This window comes from Pleurodeles waltl, chromosome 1_2, assembly GCF_031143425.1.
Source record: "Pleurodeles waltl isolate 20211129_DDA chromosome 1_2, aPleWal1.hap1.20221129, whole genome shotgun sequence".
NCBI classification, from domain to species: Eukaryota; Metazoa; Chordata; class Amphibia; order Caudata; family Salamandridae; genus Pleurodeles; species Pleurodeles waltl.
The window spans coordinates 215,242,616-215,265,720 of NC_090437.1; the positions used below are offsets into that span (position 1 = coordinate 215,242,616).

General features: G+C 44.1%; 1 protein-coding gene across 3 annotated transcripts in view; it reads right to left on the bottom strand.

Annotated features, from left to right (window-relative positions):
* LOC138299526 (phospholipid-transporting ATPase ABCA1-like) overlaps positions 1-23,105 on the bottom strand; it is a 2,649,159-nt gene that overhangs the window by 2,383,965 nt on the left and 242,089 nt on the right. The window lies entirely within an intron of this gene.

The window sequence follows — 23,105 nt, forward strand, 5'->3', positions numbered from 1 at the left end:
CACAAAGACCCCTACACAATTATCACACAAGGTCCTACACAAGAATGCAAGCACTGGTGTACGGGGTCACTCACCCATTGCACACCATGGCACACACAGATGCAATAATCATGCCATTACACCCCTGCAGGACCCCTACCCAACGTCACCGGATAGGAGGGTCCAGACATGTCCACTCCACCCACAGAAGAGGCCCACAGTGATGACAGCAGCTCTGTCCAACTGGATCTAGATCACCAGCCCGGCCCATCTGGGACCTCGGGACAGTCGGTTCCCATCACACTGGCACAAGCCACAACAGAGCCTCCCCCCTCTAAAAACACCAGCACAGCACCCACCCAGCATGCACATACCTCTGACCCCAGGACACGTCAAGCAGCAGTGTGTCCACCACTATAGGGAACCCAGGCTAACCCACCAACCCAACAACAGCAGGGACCTGGGGGCAGTGACAGTGGGCACATGGTTCAGGGGAGCAGGAAGACAAAGGCAGGGAGAATACGGAGTTCCGGCTCTATGGTGTCCTGGTTCCTCGTGGGGTGTGTAGAGCTGAGCGTTTCCCTTTCCAAGTCCTGTTTCTGCGTGTTTTTGTTCACGGTGAAACCACCCCGGAAAAGGTGGCAGATTGGCCTGTTGTAATACTGTGGGCAGTACATAGTCTTCCGCCTGTCTGTTGGCAATTACCGCAGCGGTGTTTGTTTGTACCGCCGTGGCGGTCGGAGTTTTAAAGTGGCTGTCTTTGTTGGAGGTTCCCACCATGGTCGTGATTCCATTTTTTTTCCCGCCGGCCTGTTGGCGGTTTTACCGCCGCTTTAACACCGACCTCCAGGGTTGTAATGACCACCAAAATCGTTTACTTCTTTGAAGGGAAGGACAATCTCATTTTCCAAGCTTTGGATATTTTATTTATGGACTTGTGTGCTGTCAACTGCACACCCATAATGTGCCTTTGTAGTTCCGACTTCATACTTCTTTAGTCGCTTAATGATACACTAATTGTTTCGGCTTGAGGTCTGCTGTACACACTAACCTTAAGTGTGTTTCTCTGATTCAAAATCAGACATGACATGAAGCAGAAGAAGAGCAACTAACATCTCCATGGTTAAGGTCTCTTCCATAAAAGAGCTTCTGCTGTACCCTCAAGGATCAATGAAGAAGAATGATGGCTTCAGAACTGGAGCTGAACCTTGAACACTACATGACCAGCAAGAACAGAAAGATGCCATGACAAGTGTGATCTTGTGAAAACCTTGTGAGAGGTGATCTCAGACAACTTGACAGTGAGAAACAAAATAGACCCTTGTTATTTGGCAGTGGGACATATCATGTGTGACATTCGTAGAGGCCACTGAGGACATTCGGTCGCACTTGACCGGGGCAATGTCAAAAGTTGAAGCCAACCGTGAAGGAGGCCTGCTCAGCTACACTGAGGAGGAGGCCTCGGATAAAGTTTTACCTCTACACTTAGTCATTTTCTTGAAGGTTTATCCTGGACCAGCACGAAGTCACAAATTGAGGCTGACTTTGCTGGATCCCTCTTGGGGGTGCGTAGGAGGCCTCTGGCAAATTTTCTAAGTTTGAACTTAGAAATGTTTTCAGGATGGAATCCTTCGTCAAGGACCAAGTCCAAAGCTGAAGCCGACCTTGCTTGAGCCCTCCTCGGATACACTCCGCGGGAGGCCTCAATCAATCTTTTACCTTTGGACTTTTCTGGAGCTTTTCTTCACCGACATCAGACAACCCTCCTCAGCAAGCTGATTTTGATGCATCGTCACTGGATTGCCTTTCCACAAGCCCACGATCAAATCCTGGAAGTCTGGGGCTCAGGAGCTTTTCAGCAGGACAAATCTGCAAGTCAGGCCGGGTCGTGGTCAGCATTGGCCGGCTTGACTCACGACATCCAGTCTGTCCACTTATGGAGCTTTTTTTTCTGAAGTTGCTCCAAACTTGTCCAAACTCCTGGATCTTCTTCCAGAAGTACTTTTACGGTCCTTCAGGTGTTCACAACTCACCCCAAGGTTTCAAATGCTCTGAGTTGCTCCTTGGGGGATAGGACTCCAACGCCCAGAATGCACTTGTCCAAATCCTAAAATGACCACTAGCCACTGGTCAGCTTGGATATTTTTACAGGACTTGGTGCATGGAGACTCTGGTCAGCTCCTTTCTACCTGTAGTTTAAGGGAAGTCCCTACTTGTGTACAAGTAAGGAAAAGTCATTTTATGCAGCTGCTGCAGTCTTTGTGAGTGCAGGTGCAGGCCAGGGGTCCAGCAGGACAGTCCTTCTCCTTCTTGTCTTTTACCAGTAGGGATCTGAAGAGTGGTGCAGCTCTGCTGTTTTTATCCTTGCTCCTGCGGTTGAAAGCAGGGGGGTGATCCTGTCCAATAACAGGCAGATCATCACCCAACTGAGTGACCACTTCCTGGGAAGTGTGGCAAAAATCAATCCCACAGAGCAATGTTCCTCCAAAATCCAAGATGGCAAAAATTAAATCTTAGAGTTTAGATCTGGCTGAGTCCACCCATTGGTGAGGCCACGTTTCCCTTCACATACTCCTTTCCAGTCCTCTCTTAATTTAATCAGGGGGCACCTGGTTGTCTGGGGCTGCAGGAAATGGGGGAGGTCCCAAATGTCCTTCCCTCCTTTGAAATCCAGTTTGGCCGCTCTCCCCCCTTCCTGTTTTACCATCTGCTGAGGCAGATCTCCTCCCACCAGTTGCTTTCTTTGTTTCAGCTCAGGCAACTTCACACCTCATCGAGGCAGCTTGGTTCAGGCTGGCAGAGGCAGACCAATCAGAGAAGGGCACTACAGGGCTGAAGTCGGTAACTTTTAGCAAGAGATATAAAACTCATTTGCTGTTTAAATTGCATTAAATTCAACAGTTGCAAGTTGTTGGATGTATTATAACTTTAAATTTGATACTAAATCTGCTATATCTAGCTGCTCTCTATGAAGAAGATTTTATTATTTTTAAAATAAAGTCTCTCCAGGTTAGCCTACAGAGCCATTTTAGGAATGGGGGACACCAATGTTGGCTATATTTCTCTCACCAGGGCTTATAAAACATATTTTATAATGTCCCTGCTTATAGTTAGACTGCACCAAGCCCTGGGGGCACTTAGGACATCCCTTAGGGTGACTCAGATGTAAAAATAAGGTAGCTTAGGACTTTGGAAGTAGTTTTAATTCCAAAGTGGAATTTGAGGTTAACTTAACTTAAAGTAGCCAGCAAGGCAGGCCTGCTTTCAAAATGACACTTGGCACCACAACAATGCACATATGGGTGTGCTATCTATGCTGGGGTCCCTATACTTACATGCCTTACCATATACTGGGGACATATAGGTAGATTGGTACAGCCAATTACAATTAGCCTAATTTGCATATTCCATTTTACACTGAGCACTGGCCCTGGGATTGGTTAGCAATGCTCAAGGCACAGTCAGAGCCAGTAACCACCAGTACCAATCGAAGATTTTGGGGGTGCCCAGCGTAAAAAGGAGGACTTGCCTACAATGAGCGTGACATAACAAGCATTGGCAAAGCCAATATGTTTTGCCTATTCAAGGATCCTTGCCAATGCTTTTTAGCCATATTGCACTGGATGCCTGAAAGTAAAAAATAAGGCACTTTGATGTGGTAAATGCTGGCAGCATCATAGCACTTTTTTGCTTTCACTCAAATTGCACAGCAACTGTGCTGCTCTACTACATGGGTAAAGAAAACATTGATTGAGCCAAAAAGCTACTGCATGGATGAGAGTTACGTGGCTACGTAAAAAAAAATTTGTCACTGGTGGGGCAAGCAAAGTGCGACACTTAGAACAAATGTAGACCTCCATGCTAATTAGAAAGTCATGGAGCCGGAAGGCAGCTGGATGTGTCATTGTGCACAGTAACTGGTGCTCACGTACATAAAGCGTTCCAATGCCTTTGGGTGGTGTTTGCGCCATTTAAAAGTTGAATTTAAAATATAAAGAAAAAGAATTGGGAATAGTAGGCTCGGGGGGAGGAGGGGTATACGGGGGGAGGGGATCAGTATAACGCCAATGTTGTATTATGGCAAGGGGCTGCCTTTGATGAAAAAAGTATATTTTTGACCAACATCTAATTTTTGTGGCAAACGTGCTTTCAACAAACAGGCTGCTGAGTTCTGCCCTCTGGGAGCAGAATACACTTGCTCGACGACTCTCAGGGCTCCCCTCCTTGCCCTGTAGTAACCTTTGCTCAGTGGTCAGAGGGCAGCTGAATGTGTTTATGTGTAAATTAACTGGTGCTCATGTGAAGCGCTCCAGAACCTTCGGATGGTGTTTGCGCTATATAAAAGTTGAATATAAAAAATGTGAATAGCAGGCTCAGGGGAGAAGGAAACCTGTGGGGAGAGGAGGGGTTCAGCGTAATGGCACTGTTGCCTTGTGGCAAGGGAATGCCTTTTATGAAAAAAAAGCATGTTTTTGACTGAGGTCTTTTACATTTTTGTGGCAACCATGTCTCAAACAAAAAGGCATTCTGAGTTCTCTGCTCTCTGGGAGCAGACTATGCTTACTCGATGACCCTTAGGGCTCCCCTCCCTCCTTGCCCTACAGTAACCTTTGTCTAGAGTTCAGAGGGCAGCCAAAAGTGTCTGTGTGTAAAGTAACTGGTGCTCATGTAAAACGCTCCAGTACCTTCAGGTGTTATTTGTGCTATAGTGGATAAAAAGACACAAAAAAAAAAAAGAGAAAATCAGGGTCTGGGGGACGGGCAGGAGGTGGTGGTGAGGGGAACGGGCACCCACCAGCAAAGGCTCGGGGAGATTAAGTCATTTGGATGTACAGTAAGATATTGAATAAATAAATAAAAAATACCTCTGCAAGTACACGGGGAGGAGGGCCACAACAAGCTGGGAGGAGATGGACGGCCTGCTAATATATGTTGCGCATCTGAAGTGCTGGCCATAAATGAAAAAAACCCTGTAAAGTGTGTAGCCAGTGGCCCGAAGCTGTACTTGGTCAAGGCTCCACATGACAGCATGGATGGCAAGGCAGAGCAGGACGTGAAAGCAGGCAACATGCTGGCCAATCAGAAGCACGTAAATTGCAGCGACATTGGAACCAACCAATGGTAAGTTCAGGTAAGTAAGGAGCAGGTTCTAAGTCACTTTTCACATTTCTTTTTCAAATTCAAGTACAGCGTAAATGCTGTGCAGGTGAAACCTACACATTTACACATTGTGTGGAGAAGGTAACAGAGCGGAGCCTGTGGGAGACCCTCTATGTGGTTAGGTTTGATTGATGGCTCACGGGCACACCACCATAGTTGTTCCTCCTACTCCCTGTACAGTAATTTCAAAAGGGAAGACACTCTGCTGGCAGCAGCAGGAAGGGTGAGTGACTGGCCTTGGATTACCTCTGACAGCAAACACTGCTCAACACTACTTGCATTGTGTAATGGCACACTACATCACTGTGCAGAAATCTGTTTTCCAAAAGGCAGCACTTTACCAGACTTTTCACTACTTTTTCAGTACTTCTTGACTCCTGATTACCAAGAGATTTGGTCACTCATTTATATTTGCAATAGAGACAAAGATGTTCATTCTTGTATCTTCTAATGATCAAGTTTGGTTTGCCAAATTCTGCTTCTGTTGTTTGTCTATTGACATATTTTTTACCACTTATCTTGTGTTAGACCACCCACATTCATATCATCTGGTCAATATGCATCAGTCTGTAAAATAAAACATAGCCTCAGAAATTAGTACCTTTAAACACCATGTATTATCGTTTTTATCTTTTATAAAAGAGTTACAATGTTCCTATGCCACTCGAAGAGACTTTTATTTAACCTTAAAGTCACTGCGGCATTTACTGTGGCCTTTCATAAACTTTTTTTACATTTCATGTCTGAAAATGAGCACATCTATGTTGCACAATGGTAAAGCCCAATAGTTAGGGACACAAAAAATTCATATTGTTTAGCTTTTCCTAGATAAACAAAACAAATGGCGCTATTTTCTTTTAGTTTCTTGCAGATCGTTGCAATAGAAAAAACAGAAAGACACAAGGAAATACTATATCTATATCTGTACATATTACCTACTGGCGGTCGCCAGTAGGTAGTTTTAGTTAGCACCATGTTTCCATAGAAAGTGTGTTTTTGACTTACCTATATCTTGGTGCCGCTTGACGAATCTTCACAATTTTTTTTTTTTAAAGTGTGCTGGTGATTCTTGTTGTGCATGGAACGTTTTGTGGTGATCCGCCAAGTAGGGGCTGAGAAAAAGGGGGGGGGGGCAAAAAACATGTGTTTCCCATGATAATTCCCATAGGAGTTTTGAACACAGCTACAAAATCCGAACCGCCAGACGGAATTACACCAAATTTGGAAGAAAGCTAGCTTTTGGTACACTCATTAGTTTATGAAGAATTAGGGAAAATCCAAATTTTTTCATCAATGGCCTCAAATAAATCATGAATATTCATGAATGGAAACACTTTAATTGGATGGCCAAAACTTGACTAGAAAGTTGCAGCTGCCATTTTATGGTATGTCAGAAGGCCCCAGGGCTGAAAATAGAAACAATAAGTGGTATAAGGGGTCAGGGTGGAGGTACCCTGTCACGGGGGTGTAATATAGGGGTGCTTGAGGGTCAAATCATGGGTTTAAACTGATTTTTCTTTACCATGTGTGGTATTCACAAATATCCAAAAATATTTTTGAATATTCAGGGATATTTGAGGATATTTGAGGATATTCAAGGATATTCGCGAATATGCCAAAACAATTCACAAACTTGTTTATACACTAATTCATTCACTCATACATGCACTCAGAGACTCATGTGCCCACTTACACACCCACTCAGACACCCATGCACCAACTTAGACCCACTCATAGACTTACACACTCACTTTCAGAACCACTCGGACACTCACAAAACCACTCACCGATCTACTGACAGAAACAGGCCCTGTGGTCAACTCCTGCTGCGCAGGGCCAAAGGCCTTGCGTGGCACGGGGTTGGATGGTTAAAAGGGCTTGGCTGCAGGGCCTGGCTGCAGGCCAGGGGCGGCGGTGCTTGGATTAACGTAAAGTCATTTAAATGACTTTGCGTTAAAAAAAAAAAAAATTCACTGAAAAAACAAAGATTACAGCGACGTTCTAGTTGGGTTTTCAACTTACTTGCACGAAAACATAGAAATTCCGCAGTTATAGTTATTTCAAGTAACTATAACTCATGCCCTAAGGTAACTATAACTGCTGCCTTCCCATGCACAACTTATCACTCCACATATTATATAATTGATGACATCTTCTATGGGATTTTTGATATTATCACTGCAACATTTGCAATGAAATTATTGATAAGAAAACTGTGCATGGCGAGGGCGTGAGTTTTAGTTACCTTAAGGCACGAGTTAGAGTTAATTGAAATAACTCTAACTATAACTGATGAATTTCAATGGTTTTCAATGAGTAAATTCAGAACCTAACTATAACTTTCCTGTAACCTTTGTTTTTTTTCAGTGAATTAGATATTTAGATAGATAGATAGATAGATAGATAGATAGATAGATAGATAGATAGATAGATAGATGGTGCCGACATGGCCAGGTGTGAGGCGCACACTCTCATTCTAATCATCTCTTCATCATGTTTAATTCACTGAAAGTATTTATCTTGCTACATGAATTTTTTAATTATGATGATTTATAGAGAAATATGCACCTGATTTCTTTACACCTGCGAGAAAACAGCATCCCCAGGAGTAAATAAAAATTGTTATTCATATTAATTACACTGGTAATGCAATATTATTGAAATTTAAATTGCATGAAGACAGGATTCTATCTCCGTAACAAGGAGTCAGAAATTACATTCTAATTATGACACCGATGGCCATGAAGCCTGAATCGTTGCTATAACAGTCAATAAGGCAATTTCGGACTGTTAAGCATTTATCTGCTAGGGTATAGTTCAAAGAATTCTAAACAGGATGAAAAATTGCTTCATTAACGTTTTTGGTCAATCAAGCCTTACTTCCTTGCTATTAGCAAGAAGTATAGGAAATTAGTTTTTTTTACCATCTTCCACTACTTGTAAGGATATTTCCAAAACAAGAAGTTACCATGATGGTTAAAAGTAAGAAAGTCTACATTTTACATACACTGTAAAGACAGAGAAGCGTTCATGTTGATAATTTTATCTAAAAAAGATATTGCGTGTTTTATTTTGCCAACAAATCAGAAGTTTAGCTCGTGAAGACTACTGATTCAAATGTCTTTTGTTGCCTGCTGTGTGCTTCTTTTTAAAACAGACTACTTAAGGAAGAAGCATCTTCATAATATTTAAACTTTGCAGGGCCTAGATAGGGGTAGTGTGTGGGTACAAATTCATTAATCCTTGTCCTGTTGTCCTCATCCCATTTATGGCTAGTGAGGTTAGTACGCCTCGCAAGACAGAAAAGAGAATAAAGAAGAACACTAGTAATATTTGCCCTTCCCCATAAGGCCGGAACCTATATAGGCAATACTTTCACAGCATTCCTTCGGAACTACCACGCCTCCCCAGTTTGAAGGCAGCAATCCATGAGGGAGGGGTGTGATGAATGAGACAAGGACAACAGGACCAGGAGTAATGAAGATTACTGGTAAGTAATTAGACATTAATCATAGCCAAATTCAGCACTCCTACTGCAAAATGAGTGCTTATGTTAGACATTTTGTAATCAGTAATGCCTAACAAAAGTATTTGGAGTAGAACACATGGCTGCTCTACACATTAATGATATTGAATCTCCTTTAAACTCAGCCCATGTAACCGAAACACCTCCCATAGAATGCCTTTATATTTTGAGAAGGAGTAAGTCAAAGAGATCGGCTGCTTAATCCATCTACTGATGGATAATAAGGATGATTTACCACCCTTGTTGGAAGCCCAAAAAGAAGCAAACAAGGAATCGGTTGTCTTGAATGAAATTTCACACCACTTCCATCTCCTGAAGAGACTGTCTCTGACGTGGGGTATGCATATGCCTGTCATCCAGATAAGGATACCTCTTTATCCCCTGCAGATGAAATGAGACAATCAGTGGAGCCATAACCTTTGTAAACATAAAGGGAGCTGTCCTGAGGCTGAAGGGTAAGATTTTGAATTAAAAATATCTCTCCCGGATACACAACCTTAGGTACCCTTGATAGTTGTGAAAACCAAGTTACCTCTATTGGCCAACAGAAGGTCAAGTACTGAGGAAGAAACCCTTAAAAAAACTTGGATTGTCAAAGGAAAATGAAGATCTATGCAGACAAGCAACGACATGCAAAAGAAATTGTTTTCAGTAGAGGAAATTGAGTGCTTGTCAGCCAGTTGAGAAAACGTACATCTGATGCACCATTCAATGCGGAGTCATTCCATGTCATAACCAGCAAAAGACACATGGTGACCGGCCAACATCCTGGGAAGTCCATTACATGAGATTCCTTGCATTTATGATATGTCGCCCATCAGATACTGATGTCAGCATCTGTTGCCCTCCTGAGCTCCTCCTGCTGCTGCTCCTCTGCCTCCAGGATCAAACTGAGAACCTTCTCAGTTTGAGTCCTTCCTCCACCCTCTGGCTCCTACCTGTGCCTCATCCCTTGTGGCCCAGTGGCCATCTACAAGTAAGTATCTCCGCTCTCTCACTCTTTCTCTCCACTTTTTACTTCTTTTTTACTTCTTTTTACTCCTTTTTGCTCCTTTTCACCTTGTGCACCTTTTTACTTCTTTTGCTACTTTTTACTCCTTTCCTCCTTTTACTACTTTTGATTCCTCTTTACTCCGTTTCTTCTTTTCGCCTGCCCTTTCTTCTCCCGCTCAGCCCTCTCCCTCTTGCACTGCTGCTGCTCCTGTGGGCCCGCCCTTTACCCCGCGAACTGTCTTTCCTGCCCTCCCACCTCCCAGCTGACCAAACCCCCGCCTCCCTCCCCTTCTTAATGGCTGCTGCAGTGCTGTGAGAGCGCGACTCCTCTGACCTCCAATCATCATCTGTTGCCCTTCCCAGCTCCTCCTGCTGCTGCTGCTCCTCTGCCTCCAGGGTCGAACTGAGATCCTCCTCCACCCACAGGTTCCTGCCTGCGCCTCATCCCCGGTGGCCCAGTGGCCATCTACAAGTAAGTATCTTTCTCTCCTCTTTTTGCTCCTTTTTTTTTTACTCCTTTTTGCTTCTTTTCTCCTTTTACTACTTTTTACTCCTTATCTCTTTTTACTACTTTTTACTCCTTTTCTCCTGCCCTTTCTCCCCCACTCTGCCCTCTCACTCCCACGCTGCTGCCCCACCTCCTCCCTCCGTGAAGCGCCTTTCCTGCCCTCCCGCCTCCCAGCTGGCTGAATCCCCAGCCTCCCCCCCTCTTAATGGCGGCTGCCCGCACCAGGTGCACTGCTGGTGCGCTGAATGCGTGCCAAAGGCAAGCCCGTATGCACCCGTCCACACCCGTCCATGCCTGGTCTGCTCCCAGCACAAAAAACCCTGGATCTCTGATGAGCCGTCTCAAGGCCATCCTCCATTATGATGCCCAGACCCTCCACCGCCACAACACCAAACGTCTCAGTGACTGCTGCAACACATTTCTCAAGGACACCCACAGACCTTTGTCCTGCCAGAACTGCAACTTCACTTTCAGCCACAACAATCAGAAGAAATACCGCACACCAGGAAAAACCAATGCCCACTGCAACCTCATAAACTGCCTCCTTCTGAAAAACGCTCTCTCCATAAGCATGCCAATGAACTCTGGGACCTGATTGACTCCACAGGACCAGACATCGCTTTACTTACAGAGACCTGGACCAACCCCACCTCTGTACCAGACATCGCCATTGCTATCCCAGACAGGTACAGCATCCTAAGGAAGGACCGGACCCCCTGTCCGGGCAAAGGACTTGCCATTGTTCAAAAGTCCTTAATACGCATCACGACCAACATGGAGGAGCACTGTATCACAATGGAACACATTCACTTCCTGGTCCACGCTGATCACAACTCCTCCATCCAAGGCACCCTGGTCTACAGAATGCCCAGTCCCCCCCAGCATTAATCTACACCATTGTAGACAACCCCAAACCCCAAGCCCTGGTATCATCCCACTACCTCCGCCTTGGTGACCTAAATTTCCACCTTGAGGACAGCAGTGACCAAAACACCACCTCCCTACTCGACAAACTCACCACCCTCGGCCTCAGACAACTGATCACCGCACCCATGCATGCTGCAGGACACACACTGGACCCCATCTTTACCTCAAGCAACCAGATTACCATCAAGACCATCTCCACCCCGCACTGGACAGACCACCACTGCCTACACTTCACCATCACCGCACCCAGCAGATGCACCCATGCCCCCTGGGCCCCTCACAGGAAATGGAATAAAATCACCGACAAGCAACTCACCACGACACTCACCAAATCACCCTCACCTCCCTCAGATGATGCCAACACAGCAGCTTGCAACCTCCTGGATCAACAAATGTGCTGATGCCCTAGCCCACCTCTGTTCAACATCAGCCAAGCACATCCCAAAGAAAGCCAGCTGGTTCACCACGGGACTCCTAAAATCCAAGCGCACCTGCAGGTGCCTGGAGAAGAAATGGAGAAACAGCCAAACCAGCGAATCCCTCACCTCCTTCAGAGCCGCCACCACCGATGCATAAAGAACGCAAAAAAAACACACTCACGAATGCATCAACTTCTTGACGCACAACATGAAGGAACTCTTCATGGTTAACAACAAATTCACTAATCCCCCCGCTGATGCCACCAGCATCCCCCCTTCGCAAGACCTCTGAAACAGACTTGCAACCTTCTCCCACCACAAGATCAAGGGCATTTGCAACAATTTTCTCCTGGAGTACCAGCCCAGCATCAGAACTGATGATGGACCCACCCCCCCGGACCCACCCAAACCATCCACAGCTGGTCCACTGTCACCACTGAGGAAACAGAAAGCATCCTGAACAGCAGTCACTATGGAGTTCCCACAGACCCCTGCCCCCACCACATCTACATCAGAGCCAGCACATCCATTAACTACTGAGCTTCGCAAGACAATGAACAACTCCATCAACACAGCCAATTTCCCCAAAGACTGGAAACACGCCGAGGTATGCCCCCTCCTGAATAAACCCTCGCCTGACCCATCAGATCTAAAGAATTTCGGGCCCATCTCACTGTTACCCTACCCTGCCCAAGTACTGGAAAAGGCCATCAACTCACAGCTGTGGCAATTTATCGAAGACAACTCACTTGACACCTCTCAGTCTGGGTTCCACAGCAACCACAGCACAGAGACAGCTCTTTTTGCAGCCACTGACGACATCCGCACACTCCTAGACTGCGGCCACACCGCAGCACTCATACTCCTCAACCTCTCAGCAGCCTTTGACTTGGTCTCCCACAGCACCTTAAGCACCTGACTCCACAACACAGGAATCTGCGGAAAAGCCCTGCAATGGATCCACTCCTTCACTTAATTTCCAGAAGGACGCAGAGTCAAGCTCCCATCCTACACATCCAAACCTACAGAAGTCAACTGCAGAGTTCCTCAGGGATTCCACCTGAGCCCAACACTCTTCAACATATATATGGCCCCACTCGCAGCCATCATCAGAGGCCATGGAATGAACATTGTGTCATACGCCAATGACAAATGACTCATCATATCCCTCACTGAAAGCCCAGACGAAGCCAAGAGGAACTTCCACACAGAAATGGAAGCCGTCACCATCTGGGTGAGAGAGAGCTGCCTCAAGCTCAGTTCACATAATACCAAGCTCAACATCTTCAGAAACTCCACCTCAGTCTGGGACGACTCCTGGTGGCCCACATCTCTCAGTGCCCCTCATTCTCTGACTGACCATGCCCACCACCTAGGAATCATTCTTGACTCCCCCCATCAGTGACTCAACAGGTAAACACTGTCACCTTGTCCTGCTGGTTCACCCTTTGCCAACTCTGAAACATTTTTAAATGGATTCCAGTAGACTGCCTCAGAACAGTTACCCACACCTTAGTCACAAGCAAGCTCGACTACGGCAATGCACTCTACAATGGCACCATAACAAAAAACATCAGAAAGCTGCAGCTCATCCAAAACACCACTATCACACTCGCCCAGAACCTCTCCCGCCATGAACATATCTTCCAGCACCTGAGGACCCTCCACTGACTCCCAGTGGAGAAACGAATCATCTTCAAGCTACTCACCCACACCTACAAAGCCATTCACAACATCAGACCGGCCTACCTAAATCACTGCATCTCCTTCCATAATGCGCCAGACCCCTCTGCTCAGCAGGCACTTCCACTTTCCCATACATACGGAAAACCAACGCCGGAGGAACGTCTTTCACCAGGCTTGCAGCAAAGTGCTGGAACAACCTACCCATGCACCTCAGAGGAAGAACCTCAAGACGTGGCTCTTTGGTTGTGGCTCGGTCCCCCCCCCAAGCGCCTTGAGACCCTCATGGGTAAGTAGTTGTGCTCTACAAAAACATATTGATTGATTGAATGTTGAATGTTGAAATGAAAAAGCCTTTACTGCTGTTGCTCCTGCATCACCAATGCAGATTATTGACACTTCTATTGCCGGTTTGCAGTTTCTGAAGACACGATCAAGACAAGTAATGAGAGTGTCACAAAGGCTCATTGAAGAACAATGATTGTGTATATATTTGTAAAAAACTTGCATTTTTTTAACAGAGGGTGAGATGAAGTGTTGTGTGAGATATTAATGTCAGAGCCCTTTTAGATCCTGATGGACTCTGCAGAACTGTAGTGTAAGTGTTAGAGCATGGCAAAGTAAATTCCGGGTTACGATGTCGAGTTCACGGTTACACACAGCTAAATAACGACGAGTAATACACAGCTCTGTGTCTGGTGTAGTCATTGGTGGGTGGCCAGGTTGCGGAAGACGCTACACCTATTAACTGGAGAGTAATATTCAGGCTTTGCCCAGGTTCCCAGCAATGTATCTGGCAGTGCTACATTTAAAAGTAGAAAAAGTTTCTTGAGATGTCTGTCCTGAGTAAAGAACCTCTGTGACGGTGTTGGGCTTTACCTGAATAGTTGGTAGTTTAAGGTCCAGTGCTTCTGTTGCTCTCCTTGTAACTTTGGCAAAGGAGGCAGGTTCCTCTGTAGCTATAGCTGGTGCGGGGAAGTGAAGACCAGTGTTTAGATGTATCAAGCCCACTAGAATTCTGCAGGTCAAAGAATAGTTTCTCATTGTCATAGATATGGCTTATGCCATCAACATCAGGGTCTAACATTTTGTATTAGTTGTGGCGCCATGAGTGGTGATGTAAATGTAATTGGGCTTTACACTGTGCCTGGAGGCAGGGTGGAGTACCAGATGGGGATGAGTGGCATAGTTGGACATGATTTTTTTAAAACCCTCAGCTGGGTCTAGGTGCCTGAGAAGTTTAGAATCCCTATAACTTCAGTATTCAAAATGAAAAACGTCTCTAGCCTAAAACAAGTTTTACGTATATTGTAAATGCCACCAGTGGACTATATCACTGATTATAGCATGTACTAGTTTGACAGGGTAAATCTGACTGCAGGCCTATGACAGGCCAAATGTAGGCTGGCTGTGCTGATTAAAACTGCAACTTCGACCTGTAAAAACCATGCCTTTTTACAGGGCTAAACTTTCCTTTTTTAAATATTGATGTCACGGCTAATTAGGCCTTATTGCCTAAGGCACGGTGCATTGCTATTATACAGAAAGAATTGGGGCACAATATTACATTTAGGAAAAAGCTACAAAGTTTATTTTAGCCTGTTTTAATTATTTATGAAAAGCTCAATACACTGGTAAAGTTGGATATGTTATAAATATTTCAGAAAATGTTATTTCAGAAACGTACTTTCTCCTTGACGAAAGTATTTGAATGCCCATATCCACTATTAATTGATAAAAAATAGATGACCCTGACTTTCAGTTGTTAGTAATGCTATGGTTAACAAGCATACCGAAACATGCACATATACTCAAACTCACATATACACTAAGCTATGCTGAGGACATATGCTCTACTTCAGTTTAAATTAATAAGTGTGGCAGGTCATCAACACCTTGAACCATCTGTTCATCAGCCTTCCTCTTATCTATATGCTTCACCTCATTGCAAGTGTCCAGTTAATTGTGAAGGGCCTAGCATCATTAGTTACTGGATTCATTTAAATCAGAAATGTAAGTTTAATGGGAATACCGCTCGTGTGTGGTATGCATCTACAGATTTAGGCAGCAGTCAAATTCTCCAGGTGCAATTGTTGATATAAAGTTGTTGGACTCGGTACAGTATGTCAGACTCCCGCATATCACTCATCAACAATGTATAATCCCCGTTATTTCCCACTTTTAAAATTACCTGACCCCAGCTACAGTGAATTTGAGTAGGGGAAATTCCTGGGATTATTACAGGGTACTAGTAATGGCAGCCATGTTCTCAGATACTGCTAACCAGTAGCACGGAGAGGAGGCAAAGCTCTCATTGTAGTGAGGATCAGTGATCTCTATTCTTTTCCATATATCTGATACGTTCTAATGCAATTCATTTTTTGTGTATGATAGACTACATTCTCTTACGTATGCCTTTGGCTCATACTACATTCAAAAATGCATTCTTTTCAGGTAATATACAAGTGCTTACACGTCAGTCGAACATTGAAACCTAACAAACGGGCGAAGCCATGCCCATCCTTAGATTCAGCCTCTTGTAGCTCCTCACAATTAAAAAGTTCACAAGTAATTTGATTGCACACTATTCCCCTTTTATTTAACCAAATGTCAGCCAGTTATACAAATTTAAATATGTAGAAAAAAAAATCGTTTGCCTTTCTGTACAGTGAATATACTCATGAATGTATGCATGTGGCACCTCATATCATTTTGCCTCCCCTCCTCTTTTGAAGCTCCACGGGAAACCCAATGTACAGTTTCATGTTAAAATAAATTTACTTCTAACAGTGCTTAATTTGCGCTGGTGGTTGCTGGTGAAAACCACAGCACTAATGTTTTAGGGACCAGAACTTATTTTTCCATTTCAGATATTTATAGAGTGCAAGAGAGGGTAAAACAAACAGATCAGAAATACAGAGGAAGAGGAATGCGAGAAAGACGTCAGACCGGTCACAAAGGGAGAAAGCAGGAATGTACAGGAGTGAGATAAAGGGCCATGTAGAGTCTGGTAGTGGATTAAAGACAACTAGTCTTGGTATTCAGCACAGCGACGTTTCATTGCACTGACTGCCAGCTTTTGAGCAGGGCATTGGGCACTGGCACTCTTTCTTTTTCAAATTAAACATTGACTTCGAAGAGCAACACATTTTAGCATAAATGTAATGGGTGAACCACTCCATGGTCCCAAAGTACCTAGTTTGACTACTTTAACTGGGTCCGCTCCCCACAGAGTTTCTTCCCTGGGAGGCTCAGCAGTTCGGGGCACCAGTGGGTGTCAACATTAATTCTACTTTCAGTGTCTCAATATAATAAGACATCCAGGACATCCACACTGCAGGTGTAATTTCGTTATATTCTAGTGAGACCTTACCCTTTTATTTCTACTAGCATCTGGACCAATCCAGTGCTCTAAAATGACACCATTGTATACATTTAGCTTTAGTGGAGCTATCGGACCCCAACTAGTTCCTATCTCTCTCTGCCCTCACAAATGCAACTGCATTTTGTACTCATGGGAGAACCTTCACTTCCATAACAATAAACATAAATCGAGCTGCGTTCACCATATAAAAATAACTCTTCTTCCCAGTGGTAGGCTCTTGGGTATCATGAGCTGTGGTATTGGGATAACTTTAATTCCTTCAAGCACAATGAGGGTACATTCACCCCCGATATTACAGTCCTATCTGCAACAATCACCACTCTGCAAAGGAGATCCCTTGAAGACACCGGAAATTATTGTTATCTTGACGCCCCACCCAAAAGCCTATGCTTTATATTTCCACCTCTCATGTTAATTAATTGATTATTGCAGAGTCAGGCTTCACAGCAGGGAAGGTCACACATAACTTAAGACCAGGGCCAGGTCTAGGGCAGTACAACCAGTGTCACCACACTGGTGCTGACTTTGGGTGGGGGCGCTGTGTTTGCAGGTACCTTGTGGTTTTAAAAACACCTACTGTGGCGTCCTTGCCTCCAGCAATTTTCAGGCAGTAATAAATATGTTAAGATAACTGATTAACGTTCTGCCTGGAGAGAGATCGGAGTAGGTTAGAGGGTTACTACTTTTGTCAGAGAGGTCCTTTTGTTACTTGTAGTTTATAAGTTAAAATCCTAATATAGAAAAGTAAGCTATTCCCTGTAATCATAGAACTCAGTGCATACTGCAAGGTATAGATTAGAGTGTTATGATTTGTGTCCTTATTTCATTATCCTAATGATGAAAAAAGGGGTTTATTTGCGTAGAAATCAATTCTTATTATTAAAGAGAAATCCCAATCATGGTGTTACATTTAAAATTCTGAGATTGTGTTTCTCCAGACCAAGCACTCAAACCTTATAGCCGACCAGTATGAATGACACGAGCGCTAAAGCCGGCCCTGCTTACAACCTATCCAGGTTAAAATTGAAATGGGCCGAGGTGGTGCTTTAAGCAAGCACAACGATTGCCTTTTCTCTCCGAATGAAGCCCTCCTTCAGGGAGCTCTGACAAGACATCGGATCTTGTCACCCTCCTCCTCCAGCTCTAACATCAAACACCCTTAGATTACATCGGCAACAAACAAGTTCTAGCCAGGTTGAAAACTGTACCTTTTTATCGCACACACTGTAAACTATGAAGCTGAGGTACAGTCACATGAACTGCTAACAAAGCAATGTCTCTCCAGCACATTAATTTCATGAGTACACATTTGGTAAGCAGCGGTCTGCACAGTACAGCTCTTTCCTACACTACTATAACCTCATTAAGGCGTAACCTCTGGTACAAAAAACATGATAGAATTTACCTCGGAGTGACTGACGTACTTTTAGGGAACCCCTGGGAATCAAATAATGAAGAAACACAAAACAATGATAGAACATTTTTTCAAAAAGAGCTGTGATCATATCTCCGAAAATCAAGCTGAAATGGTGGGGTGGGTAGAGCCCAAATTAGCAGTGGGTGTGACACAGAGAACAGGCTCTATCTCAATGTGTACAACATTTTACCCAACGTCTTAAAGTCTATTATACCATATAATATGTCTCTCTGACAGGATTATAACTGGTAAAGAGGACTGATTTCCAAAACTCTGAAAGAGGTGACACAGTAACATTGTTCCAGCCAATCGAAATGCTACTCTCACCACTTTTGATGCCACATTTAGCTCCCTTGCCTTTGGATTAATATGCACTACTTGGTTGACAAGGAAATTACCTCACTCGCATTGCTCGGTTGACAGCGAATTATCATTCAATAAAGCCCTCTACAATGTTCAATAATACCACCTTAGTTTCCTGGCATCATGTGAATACATTAATTGTGTCCTTAAGAGCACTACCCATAAAGAATGTTCAGAGAATAATTGTTCATTACTAATATGTGCATGTAATCCTCTTGTTGCGGGATACGATAGAGCCTAAATAAGTATTTAATCTCTCGTGGATTAATACATTGAATTTAATTAAATGGGATTAATAGATTAATAGTCGCACCTGTTACTTACAGTTCTACAGAACGTCCCCAACAAGAGCTACATCAACAAACCATTTACTATTGAAAGCAATATAACTCTGCTTTAAATAATAGTAAGGACTTTATGAGACAAATTAATCATGTTCACTAAATAAAATAGGAAAAGGTTGGCTGAGGTGTGAAGTGCACTGCACTATTTACCGCGTGCAAGGAATACCAGCAGCCTATAGGTTATAGTCTACATTCATATTCATGGGTCAGATTCTGTGCAAAGTCTTCAGGTAAATGATATTTGTTCTGAATAGAAAAGAAGGGAGAATTTGAATTGCATGCCCGACACTTAAGTGCTGCTTTACAACTCCATTCCAAAGTTGTTCCACATGATAAATCGCAATTCACTGTTAATCCATTATGGCAAATAGGTGAGCATAATTGAGTTGATTTAACACTTATTAATGTGGGAGACAAAAACAAGTGAGACAAATGGAGTACTGCATCGTGCAAATGTCCCTTAAACCCATTTATTCTTAATCTTTTCTTTCTTCAGAGAGCGAAATTGCTAGTTGGAAACAATGAGTACATGAATGAAGTGCAGTTAAATGCCCTATTGAAGGTAACATTTCAATAAAAGTTTGAAGGGAGTGTCAGGTGGTCAATAACCTTATAAAACCCGACCTGTTTAATTTAGTTTCATTACAATATGTACCCAAATGTGTCTGCTGTGTGGCCTGTTGATAATGCCTTTACAAGATGCTTGTTGCATTTGGTCTATGATAAGGTGAAGGTGTATATTTACTAACCAATATTATCTGTCACTTCGTGAGAAAGCGGCTGGCCATTTTTCCCATGCTCTTAAGCAGTGGCAGTAATGCATCAGTAATGCATCAGGTTGACAGAGGATTAATTGGTTCTGCTGGAGAAAGGACCTTAGTCTGACTTCCAAGGGTGCAGGCCAGGGGTGACACCACTTGGCAGGGCAGACTCACAGCTGGCAGAGTCCGGGTGTAGAAGTAGGTTGGTTGGAAATCTTTTATATCCCTTACACGTCAGGTCATGAGACCAGTCAGCTGGCCCCTGGAGTCACTCTGGGATCAAGTGATGCTGGTTCAGTCCTTCTAACCCAGGCAGATGAATGGCAGGCAACAGGGCGGTACAGCAAGGCAGGAGTCCAGCAGCACAGCAGTCAAGCAGAGTGGAAGTCCTTCAGCAGCACAGACGTCCTTCTCCCTGACAGAGTAGTCACAGGTGCCAAAGTGTACTGACTTGGTTGTGTCAGAGGTGGGGGAGACTTCAAAGACAGGTCTTTGAAGTGCACAGAGGTCCTGCTCTTCTGCCCTGGCTCCAGACTCACAGCAGGGGGTTATGCAGCCTTTTGTGTGGGGACAGGACACAACCTATTGATGTGTAAGTGAGGCTGTGGGCATCTCTTTATTACCAACCTGCCAGGATGGCCCATCAAGTCACACCTAAGCTCCCATTGTGTGTTGCCCTCCAGGGGGAATGCACAATTCCCAGCTGTCACCTACCCCAGACAAGTGATCAGAGACAGGCAGCATGCACCAAATGGCTAAAGTAAGAAAATGTCAACTTTCTAAATGTGGCTTTTTCAGAATCACAATTTAAAATCCAACTTCACCCTAAGTTGTGATTTAAATTGTGAATTATTAAAGGGCATGCTGTGTGATATTTGCTCAATTCAGCTGGGCACGCTACTGTGTTTATATGTGTGTTTCCCAGTGTGTGTGTCTAGATGGCTGTATTCTATGTAATGTTTCCTTTCCCACGCATGGTCAGTGAATCTTGGCCCAGGAAGTGAATACCTAGAGGTTGCGCAAGCTAGCGGATTCCTTTAGACATGCTCAAACAACCTAAAATTTGCCTGTCATTCCTTATTGTCATCCTCTTATTAACTTACATCCGAATATTGATGACACATGTTAGAGATGGAGTCTCTAGTTGGCAGTCACTTTGCACCCTGTCCAACTAGAGACCCTCCCTCTATTCAGGGTAAGGGAGATATACAGCTCAGATAACCCCTGCTCAACCCCTCATTAGCTTGGCACAAGCAGTCAGGCTTATCTCAGAGGCACTGTGTAAACTATGTGTATAAACACACACAGTAACACAGTGAAAACACCACAAAAGGACTTCACAACAGTTGAGAACAATAGCCAATATTTATCTAAATTAAACAAGACTGAAACAACAAAAATCCAACATACACCAGCAAAGATATGAAGTAAAAAAGAGTCTTAATCCATAGAAATTCAAAGGATGTGTTGTTTTAGCACAAAGTGCCTGGTATAAGTCAAGAATAAAGACGCACGGGTGAGCGTGCATCGGAAAAGCAAGTAATGTGTCAATTCCTTCTCGGAAGTGCGTCGATTCATCTCCACCGGGCAAGTGATGTGCTGATTCTTTCATCGCAGGGAAGGGAAGCACCAATTTACAGACAAGCAGCCTGTGTGGTGGCGTTGTTGATTTTCACCTCCAGGGTCGATGCGTGGAAAATCGTGATGCGCTGTGAGAACAGTCACTGCATTGATTCGCCACCCTTAAGGCAGGTGCTATGTCAAACGTTCTGCCACGTGACAGGAGCTGCATCTATTTTTTTGATGCACACATACAGGGGTGCGTGGATTTTCTTGCACAGTTTACCAGCTTTCACTTCTAAGGAGCTAGGGATTGTATTTGTCACCACTTAGCAAGTCAGGACTTTCAGCAGAAGAGCCCAGGCACTGGCTGATCAAGTTTTTGATGTCCCAGAGATTTCAGAACAGGGGGCAAGCTCAGTTGAAGCACTTAGAGAAACTACACAAGCAGGTTTTCAGAAAGCAAAGTCCAGTTCTTTCACTCTTCAGGCAGAAGCAGCAGCAGGCCAGCACAGCAAAGCAACAGGCAGAGTGGCAGGTCCTCCTCAAGCACAAAGATCTTTTCCTTGGCAGTGGTTCCTCTTGATCCAGAAGTAATCTGAAGTTGTGGGGTCAGCAGTCCAATATTTATACTCATTTCTGCCTTTGAAGTAGGCAAACTTCAAAGGAACGACTCTGTAGCGCACAAGACCCTGCCTCTTCCTTGCCCTGCCCCAGACACACATCAGGGGATCAGAGTCTGTATGGCGTGAGGACAGGCACAGCCCTTTGAAATGCAGGTAACAGCTCCTTCATCCAACTCTAGTACCGGTAACACTCAACCCTCCCTTTGCGTCACTTTCTAGAGTGAATTCACAAACAGCCCAACTGTCAGTCTAATCCAGACTTAGATTCCACAGGCAGGCAGGGGCACAGAATGGTTAAGCAAGAAAATACCCACTTTCTAAAAGTGGTGTTTTCAAACAGACAAACCAAAAAACAACTTTACCAAAGGTGTACTTTTAAATTGTGAGTTCAGAGACCCCAAACTGCACATCTTTATCTGCTCCCAATGAAAAATTGCACTAAAAAGGTATTTAAAGGCAATCCCCATGTTAACCTGAAGGAGAGATAGGCCTTGCAATAGTGAAAAACAAATTTGGCAGTATTTCACTATCAGGGCATATAAAACGCACCAGTATATTTCCTACCTTTTAAATACTCTGCACCCTGCCCATGGGGCTACCCAGGGCCTACCTTAGGGGAGACTGATGTAGTGAAAGGGATTGTTTGGGCCTGGCAAGTGGGTACACTTGTCAGGTCGATTTGGTAGTCCAAAACTTAACACAGTGACACTCCAGTGGCAGGTCTGAGATGTTTACAGGGCTACTCATGTGGGTGGCACATTCAGTGCTGCAGACCCACTGGTAGCATTTGATTTACAAGCCCTGGACACCCATGGTGCACTATACTAGGGACGTACTAGTAAATCAAATATGCCAATCATGGATAAACCAATCACCAATATAATTTAGCCAGAGAGCATATACTCTTCAGCACTGGTTAGCAGTGGTAAAGTGCCCAGAGTCCTAAAGCCAACAAAAACAGGTCAGAAAAAGTAGGAGGAAGCAGGTAAAAAGATTAGGGATGATCCTGCAAAAAGGGCCTGGCCCAACAACACATTTAAAAAAAAGCTCATATTTCTAGATGTATATATTGCATAGCTGCACCTTATTCGTTTTTCTTTCTATTTCTCTGGTTTGATATAGAATTCTTAGCCCTACAAAACTATAATGATAAAACTGCTATATAGACCTGTGTAATTATTAAATGAGAAGTGTAATCCAGCATTTAGTGCCATGTTATTTGTGCAAAATGCACCCTTGCATGTAAAATAGGCCTGAAGGTGCATTTTGTGCTAAGAAAATAAAATAGCACTCAATTCTACAGGACACAAACAGCAGTGCCCAGCAGCCACTGGGTCTCTCTTAGTTGTTCTTGTGCTCCTGTGGTAGGATCTTTGCCTTCAATTACTCTTAATTACTCAAGCTGCCATAAGTGTCAATTCTGTAATTACTGAAACTACTCTGATCAGTAGCGT